This window comes from Callorhinchus milii, unplaced genomic scaffold (genome assembly GCF_018977255.1).
Source record: "Callorhinchus milii isolate IMCB2004 unplaced genomic scaffold, IMCB_Cmil_1.0 Scaffold2, whole genome shotgun sequence".
NCBI lineage: Eukaryota > Metazoa > Chordata > Chondrichthyes > Chimaeriformes > Callorhinchidae > Callorhinchus > Callorhinchus milii.
This window is the reverse complement of record NW_024704743.1, coordinates 81624042-81636874: the sequence shown is the minus strand read 5'-3', so window position 1 is coordinate 81636874 and position 12833 is coordinate 81624042.

Here is a 12833-nt window from a genome sequence, read left to right as displayed (position 1 = left end):
ATATGGGGGGGAAATCAGAAGTACTGTATAAGTTCTGCTTGCATTTTATTAATTAGTAGAGAAGATAACATTTTAATGATATTTAAGATGAGAAAGATATAATGGGCAGGTGCAACAGTGTAATGGATAGAGCTACAGCTTACAGACCAGAATCTTTCTGGCTCGAAACCCAATCCGTGCTGAGATTACTGGTCACAACTGGAGATGCATGTGGAGGCTAAATTGGCTCCACGCTTCTCAGGGTTAATGAGGGGAAAACCAGCCAGGATTCTTGCTCCTAGTCCCTTTACAATACCCTCTACTGGTTGTGTGCATGCTTGGCAGCCAGATGGGAAAGAGGACAGTCGTGGCTTTGATGCCCTCTCGTTGAGTGACCTGCTGACGCTCACTTGTCAAGGCTCACACATGTATAATTGCCATGAGCAGGGAGCCAGGAGGCAATCAATGCCACTGGAACCACAATCCCTGCATGAGGAGGTCAGACCAGTGCCAGTGAGGAGAAAATTTGAAAATTAACTGGAACACTAAATGCTGGGAGAATGTGTCAAGTATATTACACAGCATATTGAGTAGAAGCTCGAGCTGGGAGAATGGGGCGGGGGGGGCGGGAGGTGGGCATTGTGGGTGGAGAGAAAGAGGTGGTTGAAGGCACATTCAAAGAGATAGAGCTTTTGACAGCAATTTTTATATAGTGCCCTTCACACGGGGTAATATCTCTGAGCACTTTACAGGGACAAGATTGAACATGAAGCAAAGTGGAGTGGGAGAGGGAGATGACCAGTTGAATCTGGAAATGCCAAAGGCATAGGTGAGGGTAAAATTGTCGAGTTTTTCCTTCAACAAGGCCACCAGAAAGAGATGCCAGTCAGTCATCCCTGAATTGCACACAGGAGAGCGGAGCAGTAGGTTGCAGAATAGTGGAGCTAGCAGGTCGACAAGGTAACCAAGCTGCTAAGCTAACTATATCCAGCCAAGCTGCATATTGTTTATGTAGTTGATGGAGACTGCAGCATTGCATGGACCACTTTCCATTGTACTTTCCTGATGGCTCAATGGGTATTTATGAAAATGTATTAATACAGCCCAGGTAGGTCCTCAGTTTAATTGGAAGCTTTTTTTTACAGGGCGGCGAGTATCCCATTTATAAATCATCAAATCTCCCGTTTTCCAAGATGATCAAGAGCACAGAGAGCTTCAGGTCAGAGGCTTTACATTAAACCCACAAGAAGCAAGAGTGCTACAACAACAACAAGGTTACATTTGTAAAGCACCTTTCATTTCGGGAGGATCTCCCAAGGCGATGGACAGTGTACAGCATTTCAGACCCGAGCTGGGGTCAGTGGGGGAAAAGCGAGGGGAGGGGAAGGGGGCTGGCCAATGGCATGGTCAAAGAGAAGGGTTTTGAGGCAGGACTTGAAGGAGGCTAAGGAGGGGGCGAGGCGGAGTGACTGGGGGATGGAATTCCAGAGGTTGGGAGCAGAGTGGCTGAAGGCTCTCCCGCCAATGGTGGGGCGGGTGGGTCGGGGGACGTGGAGCAGGCCGGAGCTGGCTGAGCGGAGGGAGCGGGCAGGTTGCTAGGGGTTTAGGAGGTCACAGAGGTAGGGTGGGGCGAGGCCATGGAGGCTTTGTAGGTGACGACCAGGATCTTGAACTGGATCCTCTGAAGCATAGGGAGCCAATGGAGTTGGGCGAGAGTAGGGGAGATGGGGTCATGGAGTTTGGTGCGGGAGAAGACACAGGCTGCAGAGTTCTGGATTATCTGCAGCCTGTGGAGGGAGGAGTTGGGAAGGACAACAAGCAGAGCATTTGCATAGTCGAGCCTGGAGGTGATGAAGGCATGAACAAGAGTTTCAGTGGCCTGAGGGGTGAGGTAGTGGCGGAGTCGGGCGATGTTATGGAGGTGAAGGAAGGCAGAGCGAGTCATGGTTTGAATGTGGGGAAGAAAATACAGTTGAGGGTGGAACAAGACACCTTGGTTCCTGACTGGCTTGGTGAGTTGAAGTGTGCAACCATGGAGGTTGATGTTGCCGGAGCCTGAGGTATAGAGGCCCTGGCGTGAGCCAATCAGGAGGGCCTCAGTCTTGTTCACATTCAGCTGTAGGAAGTTTGCCCTCATCCAGGACTTGATGTCCAACAGGCAGTCTGTCAGGACAGCAGTGGTCCTGGAGTTGAGGGTGGAGGCAGAAAGATAGAGTTGGGTGTCATCCGCATACATATGTAAGTTGACCCCATGTCTGCGGATAATAATAATAATAATAATCCATGCATTTGATATAGCGTTTTCAAGTCTTCTCAACATCTCAAAGTGCTTCACAGAATAGACTGTAAAGTGAATTGATTGTATATTTGTGGGCGAAACACGGCAGCCAATTGCACAAAGCAGTGTCCCACAAACAGTCATGGATTGAAAATGACCAATTTATTATTGTTTTGTTTTGGAGGGATTATTATTAGGCATTATTATTATTAGATGATGTCACCAAGGGGAAGCATGTAGATATTAAAGAGGAGAGGGCCAAGGACAGAGCCCTGGGGGACGCCAGACGTGACAGTGCGGGGGCTGGAGGAGAAACCGTTAGAGGCAACAAAGTGGTAACTGTGAGAGAGATAGGAATCGAACCAGGCAAGGGGAGGTCCATGAAAATTTAGTGGAGAGGTGGTGTATGAGGATGGAGTGGTCGACAATGTCGAAGGCGGCAGAGAGGTTGAGGAGGACAAGGAGGCAGAAGGAGCCTTGATCCCAGATGTTCAGAATGTCATTAGTGGCTTTGACCAGGGCTGCTTCCGTGCTGTGGGCAGCGCGGAAGCCAATTGGAGGGGTTCAAAGAGGGAATGGCGAGAAAGAAAGGAGCAGAGCTGGGACGCGACGACTCGTTCCAGGACTTGGAGAGGAATGGGAGGTTAGAGATGGGGCGGTAACTGGAGAGAAGGGATGAGTCTAGGGAAAGTTTTTTCAGGATGGGGTTGATGATGGCTGTTTTTAGTGGGGTGGGAACTGAATCGATGGACAAGGAGAGATTGATGACGTTGGACAGGAGAGGGACCAGAAGGTGGAGCTGGGAGATGAGGAGAGAGGTGGGGATGGGATCAAGGGAGCAGGTGGTGAGTTTGAGTTTGCGAACAGTCGCTGTGAGGGAGGAGGGAGAGATAGGGTCGAAGGAGTAAAGGGGGGGATGGGTGGGAGGTGGGTCATGAGGGAGAGGTGAAGTGGGGGTGGCGGTGGACGGAGCAGGGGTGGCTGAACGTATCCCCTCGATTTTGGATTCGAGGGAGTCCAGCTTCTCCTCACAGTTGGAGTTTGAGGAGAGGATGGGTGAGGCATGGGAAGGTGGACGGAGGAGACGGTTTGTGGTGGAAAAGAGAAGCCTGGGTTGTCCTTTGCTTCCAAGATAATCTGGGAGTAGAAGGAGGATTTGGCAGAGGCAAGAGCGCAGCGGTAGATCTTGGTGTAGTTAAGCCAAATCAGCCGATGGACCGGTAGTTTGGATTTGATCCAGGCATGTTCGGCAGCTCACACTTGTACCTTGAGGGAACAGAGATGGCTGGTGTACCAGGGAAATGTACTGGAGTATGAGGCAGTTTGTGAGGTGAGGGGGGCAAGGGAGTCTAGAATGGAGGAGAGGAAGTTGTGGAGAAAAGAGAGTGAGGAGAGGAAATTGGTCAGGGAGGGCCAGAGGTGTAGGAGTTCAGATGACTCCAGGGCAGTGGAAAGGGAGAGGGAGGAAATTATTTTCCACGAATGGTATGTAATGGTGGAGGGTTGAGAAAGGGGAAGGAATACGGAGGCGTTGAAGGAGATGAAGTGGTAGTCCAAGATGGCTTTATCAATGATGGTGATGTCCGAGATGGTGAGACCCCGGGTGATCACCAGGTCAAGGGGATGGCCATGGTCATGGGTGGGGAAGTGGATGAGGAGGGAGAGGTTAAGGGAAGAGAGGAGGGAAGAGAAGTCGACAGAGGTAGAGCAGGAGGGGTGAAATGGAGGTTGAAGTCGCCTAAGATTAGGAGGCGTTCAGAGCAGAGGGAAAGAGAAAATAGGAGGGCGGAGATATCCGAGAGGAAGGTGGGGGAAGGCTTGGGGGAATGGTAAACAAGGAGGATTTTGAGGGAAAGCCTGGAGGGGTGGTAGAGGGTAAGGTGTTCAAGGGAGGGGAAGGTTCCGGAGGAGTGTGGGGAAAGGCCGAGGGGGGACCGGGAGATGAGTGCCACACCACTGCCACGGCGATTAGGCTGTGGGGTTTGGTGAAAGGTGTAACCTGGAGGTGTGGCCTCAAATAGTGGGAAGGTGTCGCCTGGGGTGACCCAGGTTTCGGTGAGGGCGAGAATGTCGATATTTTCCTCGACAGTGAGGTCATGGATTGTAAGGGACTTGTTAGTTAGTGAGCAGACATTCTGCAGACCGATGCGGAGGGGACAGTTAGTGGTGGGAGTGTGGGGGAGATGAGGTGGGGGAGGGGGTGGGCAGATAATAATAATAATAATATTAATCCTTGCATTTGATATAGCGCTTTTCACGTCGGGGGGATGTCCCAAAGTGCTTCACAGAACACACTGTAAATTGAATTGACTGTATATTTGTGGGCAAACGCGGCAGCCAATTGCGCACAGCAATGTCCCACAAACGGTCGTAGATTGAAAATGACCAATTTATTATCGTTTTTGGTTTTGGAGGGATTATTATTAGGCATATGGAGTAAGGAAACTTACCCAAGGTTTCGCCCTGCTTGGAATTGAACTCAGGTCTCTCACTTGCAAAGCGAGTACTCACCACTGAGCTACAGGACTCCACAAATAGATAGGTTGGATGGAGATGTGAGTGTGGGAGGAAAGGTTGGCTCCCCTGGGTGAGGGCTGGTGGGCCTTGCGGTGAGAGTAGGGGAAGGGGCAGTCAGGGTTGGTGCTGTAGGACAGCCGATGGCGTCCACCACGATGAGCATAATGAAGAATGTGAAGGGAGGAGCAGAGGGAGGCCATGGGGGAGTCGAGGAGGGTTAGGAGTTGGGGCAGGCAGAGGGAGAGGAGGGTTGAGCAGGAGTAGTGGAGGGAAGGGGACAGGGTCGGTAACTTCTTGGGGAAACAGCTCGGGTCAATTGAGGCAGCCAATGTGCACAGGCTGAGACTCGGAGCGGACAGGAGTGTTCAGCGAGCCATGGTTAGCCCGTTGTGCTGGTGAGGCTCAGTGAGGAGATGGGGGCAGTGATGTCTTCCCAGTGTCCTGGACTCGAGTCCTGGCCTCGAGATTTATATAAGCCGGGCAGGATAACGTCAGGTGGCACCCGGTTGCTAACTGGCTGAGCCCTCAGAGAGTCCGGGATGGTGGCGTGGGCACTGTTGGTGTGGATCAGCGGAGGTGATGAGTCCCTCGCGAGTCCCTCTGCACCGCACGGTGGCCTCAGGCCCCACGCTGGGCCTTGTCGCCGCTCGGGGCATTGAACTTCTCTTCAGGAAGTCCTCAGACCTGGAGTGAGCCTCACCGCGGGTCCCGCTCGCCACTGAGCCACCCCAGGCGCTGGCTCCAACCGCGTCCCAGGTCCCGCTGGATGTTGAGCTGCTGGACGTTGAGCCACTGGAAGTTGAGCCACAGGTCCCGCATGAGGCGCCGAGTCCCAGCCTTGCTCCGGGCGCCTCGGGCCCCGATCCCGGGTAGGTCGCCTCTGTCTCCGACTACACTCCAGGCTCCCCAGCCCCGGGAGACCTCGACCTCGAGCCCCAGGGCTCTCGACGCCCCAGCTTGAGTCTGGATGACCCACAGCCGGCCTCATGCACCTCAATATCTGCGAGCACCTCGTGAACCCAGCCTCCTGACTATCGCCATCTTGAAAAATCATGGCTACTAACTGAGTCAAAGATATCTGCAATAATAATGTAACTTACTGCTATAACCACATTTCCAGGTCACTGACCACTTTGTGTAACTTCATTGTAACTCCAAAACCTACTCCCAGATTTATTATTGCAAACCTGAAGCTCTTATATAATATTTATTTGGGACCCAGAAATCTCTTACAATTCCACTTTTGAAGACTATTTGTCAGCAATTTGCTAGCGCACAAAGCAATAAAGAACCTACATTTTAATATTGCAAAACACATCAAAGTTCTCAACAGTTATGGCCAAGTGCAGCAAAAAAATTTGTAGGCACCAAATATGGACCAGGTGCTGTTTCCATAGTGATCTAAATATCCTAACACAGGACTATTCATCAAAAACTATTCATCAAAAAAACTAAACTAACTAGTGAAAGAGAAAGAAAAACAATATTATTTGAGCACAAATCTTTTAGATAGAAATCTGTATAGAAAATAGCCAACATCCCTTTTCTTTGCGTCGGTTTATTGTAATAAATAAAACCGTTTGTTTCAGAGAATGTGTGCTGGTGCCACGGTGAGTAAGCTTTGCAGCAGGATTGTGACCCTGCACTTTGATCTGAAGCCGAACACTGCAATGTGGACATGCACTCACACAATAAGTTTTACACTGCCAGATAAGTGGTGCATTTCAATAGCATGCTTGTCAATGAACTCCTAACAATGGATTTCCCCGCCACTTACTCTCAGCCACGCGAGATCCGTTGTGATGAACAAATCCAGGGTCTTCCAAGGGATGGCATTAGCCAGAGTACATAACAAATAACAAACCATCGCTACAGTATGTCACAACAAGAGACGCAAAATTTCATCTAGTTTTCGCCGGCAGAACCATTCAAAGATTGAGCAAAATTCTAAAAGTCAGTCTTAATTTAGAACTTGTTCTTTAAGAATGTTGGAAAACTAGCTTCGCAATTTATGAATTAAGTTAAGAATTTTCCGCAATTTAGCATGTTATATTTTAGGACACATAAGACTAGCTGGAATTTCAGGCTTCAAGTGTGAAGGAAGAACAAACCACATGAGAGAAGGCAGTTACTGGAGGATTAGGCAGCTGGATGATAAATGCTGGCTTATTCTGGGCTCTCATGACGTAAATGGTGCTGGTACAGTATTGACAAGTGTGGGTAGTGGGGTTGGGGGGGGAGGGTATAACTACTTAGTTATACTGGCTGTTTGCCAGTGGGGGTGTAAACCTGCTGAGATGGGAATCACACAGGCTAAATACAATACAAAATTACATTTCTAAAGCGCCTATCACGTTGGGCATCCTAAGGCATTGAACAGTCAGGGATTAGGACCCGAGGAGAAGGGTGGGGGGTTTGGGATCAGGGAGGGTGGAGGGCAGAGAGGGTAGGAGGGTGGCCGAAGGCACAGTCGAAGAGGAGGGTCTTGAGGTGTGCCTTGAATGAGGCAAGGGAGGGAATGAGGTGAAGGGAATGTGGGATGGAGTTCAAGAGGGTGGGGGCAGAGAGGCTGAAGGCCTGACCGCTGATGGTGGGGCAGGCCAGATGGGGGATATAGAGCAGGCCGGAGCCTGCTGAATGAAGGGAGCGGACAGGTTGATAAGTGGTTAGCAGGTCGGAGAGGTAGGAGGGGGCAAAGCCATGGAGGGCCTTGAAGGTGAGGATGAGAATTTTGAGCACGATCCTCTGAGGGAGCCAGTGGAGCCGGGCAAGGGTGGGTGTGATGGGGTCACGGAGCCTACTATAGAAGAGGACACGTGCTGCAGAGTTCTGGATGATCTGCAGCTTGTGGAGGGAAGAGTTGGGAAGGCTGATTAGCAAGGGCGTTGGCGTAGTCGAGCCTGGATGTATTGAAGGCATGTATGAGGGTTTTGGTGACCTGAGGAGTGAGGAAATGGTGGAGTCGGACAATGTTGCGGAGGTGAGGGAAGGCAGAGTCCTTTTTTGGAGTCCTGTACTGTAATGGTTAGCGTATTCTCCTCGCAAGCGAGACGACCTGGGTTCCATTCCCAGTCGGGTCGGGGCAAGTTTCCTTACTCCGCACAGACTCACGCCTCTGTTTACCTAGCGGTATAGGAAGCCACTTGTTAGTCTATTGGCTTTCCAGGGGTAATAATACATCCACACATACAAAAAAAGGTTACTCAATCCACAAATGTTTGTGGGACACTGCTGTGTGCAATTGGCTGCTGTGTTTCACCAACAAAATCCACAATTACTCCAGTTTACAGTATATGAGCGCTTTGAGACATGATCTCGAGCCCACTTTTTCTTGTTGGGGAATAACTGTCTTGCTCTCACCTGTACAATTTGCATTTTTCACTTTTTATTTAGAAAAAGGCCAGATGCTAATCGATCCTTAAACAAAAACAAAACAGCTGCCTCTTCACATGAAAACCCATGGCCTGACTGACCTCTGTAAATTCATTCCTGTTGTCAAACATCAGGAAAGTAAGGTCCTGGCCGCTCATAAAGCAAACAGCATGTCAAGTACCAGTAATAGCATCAGTGGTCAGACATGTCGAAGTGTGGGGAGATCGAACACAGCTGGAACCGTTTCAGTAGCAGGAACTTCCTATCAGTGGGTTCTTATTAAGTGGCTGTTACTGAAAAGGTTTAAAATCCCGCTTATTGTAAAAGTTTGGCACGCTCGATTATACGGGATGCCATAATTGCAATTCAGGGATTGAGGCTTTCTGATCACTTTTTTTACATCTTTAATCTGATGAAACAAAATGTTTTATTTCTGCGTCTGGGAAAATGTCCCCACATGTAGAAATGTTGGGAATTAAAAGTAGATTTTGTTTAAAACAAGCTGACAAAACAGTACACAGAGCAGGGACCAGCAAGCTGCTCTATTTAGGACCCAGTCTCAGATTTTGTCAACTAAGAGTTGGATACGATTTAACTCAGCCATTATTCTATAAAGCAGGTTCAGTAGCTGCTTTTGGGTTGTTAACAAGTATGTGTGTGTCAACATGGCTCAGTGTATCAGCATGGCTCAGCTGGTAGCACGCTTGCCTTTGAGTCAGGTTGTGAGTTCAAGCTCACGTAGTTTAAGGTGACACTCCAATGCAATACTGGGCGGTGTTGCATTGTCAGAGGTGCCGTCCTTCAGATGAGGCATTAAACCGAGGTCCAGTCTGATAAGATCCCTTGGCACCGTTCAAGAAGAGAGTTTCTCCTAGCACCCTGGCCTTCGGATTAGATGCTGATCTGAGGTATGTCTTCTGTCCAGGTGGATGTTAAGCATCCCATGTCATTATTCGAAAAAAGAAAGGAGTTTCTCCTGTTGTCCTGGCCATCAAACCCCCAGATAAAAATGATCATTCATTTCATGGCTGCTTGTTTTATATTGCTGGGTGCAAATTGGCTGCCATACTCATCCACAATACACAGACAGTCACATCACTGTACAGTATGTCCTGTGGATTGTTAATATTTTTTACTCACAGCTTATCCAAGATGGCAGCCAAGCCTCCATAAGACTCCTACAAGCAAACGATTGTCCCAAAGCTACAGGTTGTTGTGTGTGTGGGGGGGGGGGGAGGAGGCGGAGGTTTTGAGCTGAAACCAGTGGATAATTAACTAATGGCCCATTTTTTTCTTCTCTTTGTTCCTCAACTTCACAATTATATTTTTCCTGGCTTAAAAAGGTTCTATTTAAACAGACAAACAAACACATTTTTTTTATATCATCGAGAGTTTACCAGTGGATCTTATATTTGTGCTCACTGATCTCTGGCAAGGGATAATAATCCTTCCAAAAAAAAGATCATTTTCAATCTACGACTGTGGGACACTGCTATGCACAATTGTCTGCCGTGTTTCGCCCACAAATATACAGTCAATTCACTTTACAATATATTCTGTGAAGAGCTTTGAGAAGTCTAGAAGACGTGAAAAGCGCTATATCAAATGCAAGGATTATTATTATTATTACTAAGCGCGTTTTTTACCTGCTGATCATTAAAATAGCCAAATTTTACGTAAGTGCAGCAGGAACAAATGAATAATGACAACTTTTTCAAAAAATACTTAAAGGGAAATTCTCATCCCCCTGAGGAGCTTTCAATTAGGATCAGTTGCTGGAAATGTTTCGCATATTGGCCACTGGGGAACGTTTGTACTACAGCAGATTTTGATGATGTATTGTCATGGTGTTAACTTTCACAATGAGGGTCTAAAATATTTGTTTCATTTCAAAGCTTATAACAAATGTGTTCAAGAGACAACCAATGTTGCAATAACATTGACATGTATTATGCAATCAGACTTCCTCCTTTCAAATCTGCCAAAACGTCTTGAAGTCACACTGGCAGAAGAAAATGACTCTTTAAGGAAGAACGTTCATTCTTATAGAATCTTACCAAGTGTTTTCTAATGTTTTCGCAGACAAATGTTGTAGCCATTGCTGCAGCAAGAAGGACCCACGAACAGTCATACACTATAAGATTAATCAATTAATCTGTAGGATTGTTGGCTGGAACACAGAGAGGAACACAGAGAGGAAATCCCTTTCTTTTTGTCACCTCTGACAGTGCAGCACTCCTACCCACCCCCACCCTGCCTTCCCATACTGCATTGGAGCATCAGCCAAGAGTATGAGCATAATTTATGATGTGGGGCTTGAACCGACAACCTTCTGACTCAGAGTGCTACCAACTGAACCAACCTGGTATTACAATATTACAATTCTAAAGGAGCTTGAGCAGAGCACATGATGGCTTCACTGCATCTCTTCCAACTTCCTACCAGTCTGACAATCCATTTCTCACCAAACTGTCTTCTCCCCCACTCTCTCATGTCTTGAGTCTCTTTCTCTTAGGCCAAGCTTCCAAAATTCTATTCCCACTCTTACCACATTTGGCTACCTTGTTCCTTTGCTTCTGGGTCTATTGGTTTTCATCCTAACCACGTTGCTTGCTCTCGGTTCTCCTCTCGGACATCCTAATCACCTCTGTAACATTTATAAAAGAAATGATAAACAATTTGATGTTTCAAATATTAGCAAGTAACCTTATTGTACACTCAATTATAAACTATGTTCTAAAACATTCTGGTCTGACGAAAGGTCATCGACCTGAAACTTTAAATCACTTTTCTCTCTCATAGATGCTGCTGACCTGCTGAGTGTTCCCAGCGAGTTCTGTTTTTATTTCTAAATCATGTTCATCCTGATACAGCCATCTTCTCAGCAGAAATTAATTAACCATTTCCATTTGTATTAAAGAATCATTTCAACATAAGGTCAGAGCCTTATTGGGATTCTCGCTTCTTACTGGGAACCATACATTGGGATTCTCATCCTTGTGTCAAACTTACCTATTTTACAGTACACATACTGTACAATACATATGAAAGTTAGAGGCTTGAAGGGGTACGGGGTTAAGGGAGGGCAGTGCAATGAAACTACAGCTTGGTCTGAGAGCCAGTGCAAACTCAATAGGTCAAATAGCTTCCTTCTGCGCTGTAAATGTCTATGACCACTAAATACACCGTCACTGCACTTTACAATAGATCCTGTAGACACTTTGGAAGATCCTCTTGATGTGAAAGATGCTGTAAGGATTATTATTATTAATATGTATTTATAATTGTAGAGTGCAACTGGCTGCAATTGCCATTTTTGCTGATTGCTAATTTTCCTGGGCTCTCCACTCTGCCTTCCCCCTTCACCCCACTCTGAGACTTGAGCCAGTCATTTGTGAGTAAGACATAAACAAAAATAAATCAAGTTGATAATTACTACATTGAATTGCTTAAGAAATATTACGTTTTCAACCCATAAACATCAATGTGGGATACCATCGTTATCAATGACAGAGTATCTAAGACAGGAGACATGTAAAAACAGCACAATGAAGTGGACAATGTTCATATAAAAACTAACGGATGTCTGGAACTGATTTCAAGGCTATAATTTCAGCTCTGGGTTCAGATGACAAACTTCAAGCGTTGCTCTTGTGGTTTATAACAGGATCTCAGGCCCCTCAATGAGTTTACTGCCTTGTAATCACCCCCACCTATTTGTTGCCTATCTGTGCAATTTTAGCCGATATTTTTAATGCTGGTACACAAAGGCCAGAGGCGTCAAGAAAGCTATTTTTTATTCTGTTCACTATCCCGTCAAAATGGACGCAGTTTGACCGTATAGTGAACAGAATAAAAAATGATCCTTTTTTCAATGTAACATCATGAGTCACACAACTCTCAATTATCATCGATATCAAATTGCTATCCTATGATCGTGCTATAAACTGGCCAGCATCACTTCATTTCTCCTGCAATGGCTCTACATTATAAAACAGCACAATTCAGGAAACGTTTTAGTGACCACATTTCTAATTAAACACCACAGACTCGACTTTCATTTCCAGTTCAGTTTGCACTGGCAGTTTTATTAATGGATTTCCTGCATTGCCAACAGGCGAGCAGTGAAAGGGAGAAAGAGGTCCTTTATGACCCAAGCCGAACTGTAGGTTGCAGCATGATACAGATTTTTATAACGCACACTGGTAATTGGATAGTGTGATTAGGCATTTTGTTTTCAAAGGATTCAGTAGGATATCAGTATGCAACAGCCTGTGCACTGTGTTCTCAACTTATTCAGCTAGCTGCCATGAACATTTACCATGCTTACTAGCTAATTGTGTTGGCTCAACAGTATAATGTGAACTTGGAGACAATTAAAGTGAATGTAAAACCAAGGATGTGATCAATTCACTGACGCTGTCCAGCTGAACTACTGTGACTATATTCAGAAGTCCGAGGCCCTTAAGTTTAATCTTACTCTGCTGTCCATGTGAATGGGTCATCTCCCGCAGATCTCAATATATCCCAGGAAATTCATTGATTCATAAAGAAGCAAGTCATTTTAAAAGCCCTTTGCCAACACGCCACCTTGTGCCTTGCCAGGAGTGTACAGGAAACAGCCATGAAAAATCATATTATGTATGCAGCAAAATGTACATGGAGCAAAGCAGTATCTCCCCAGAGT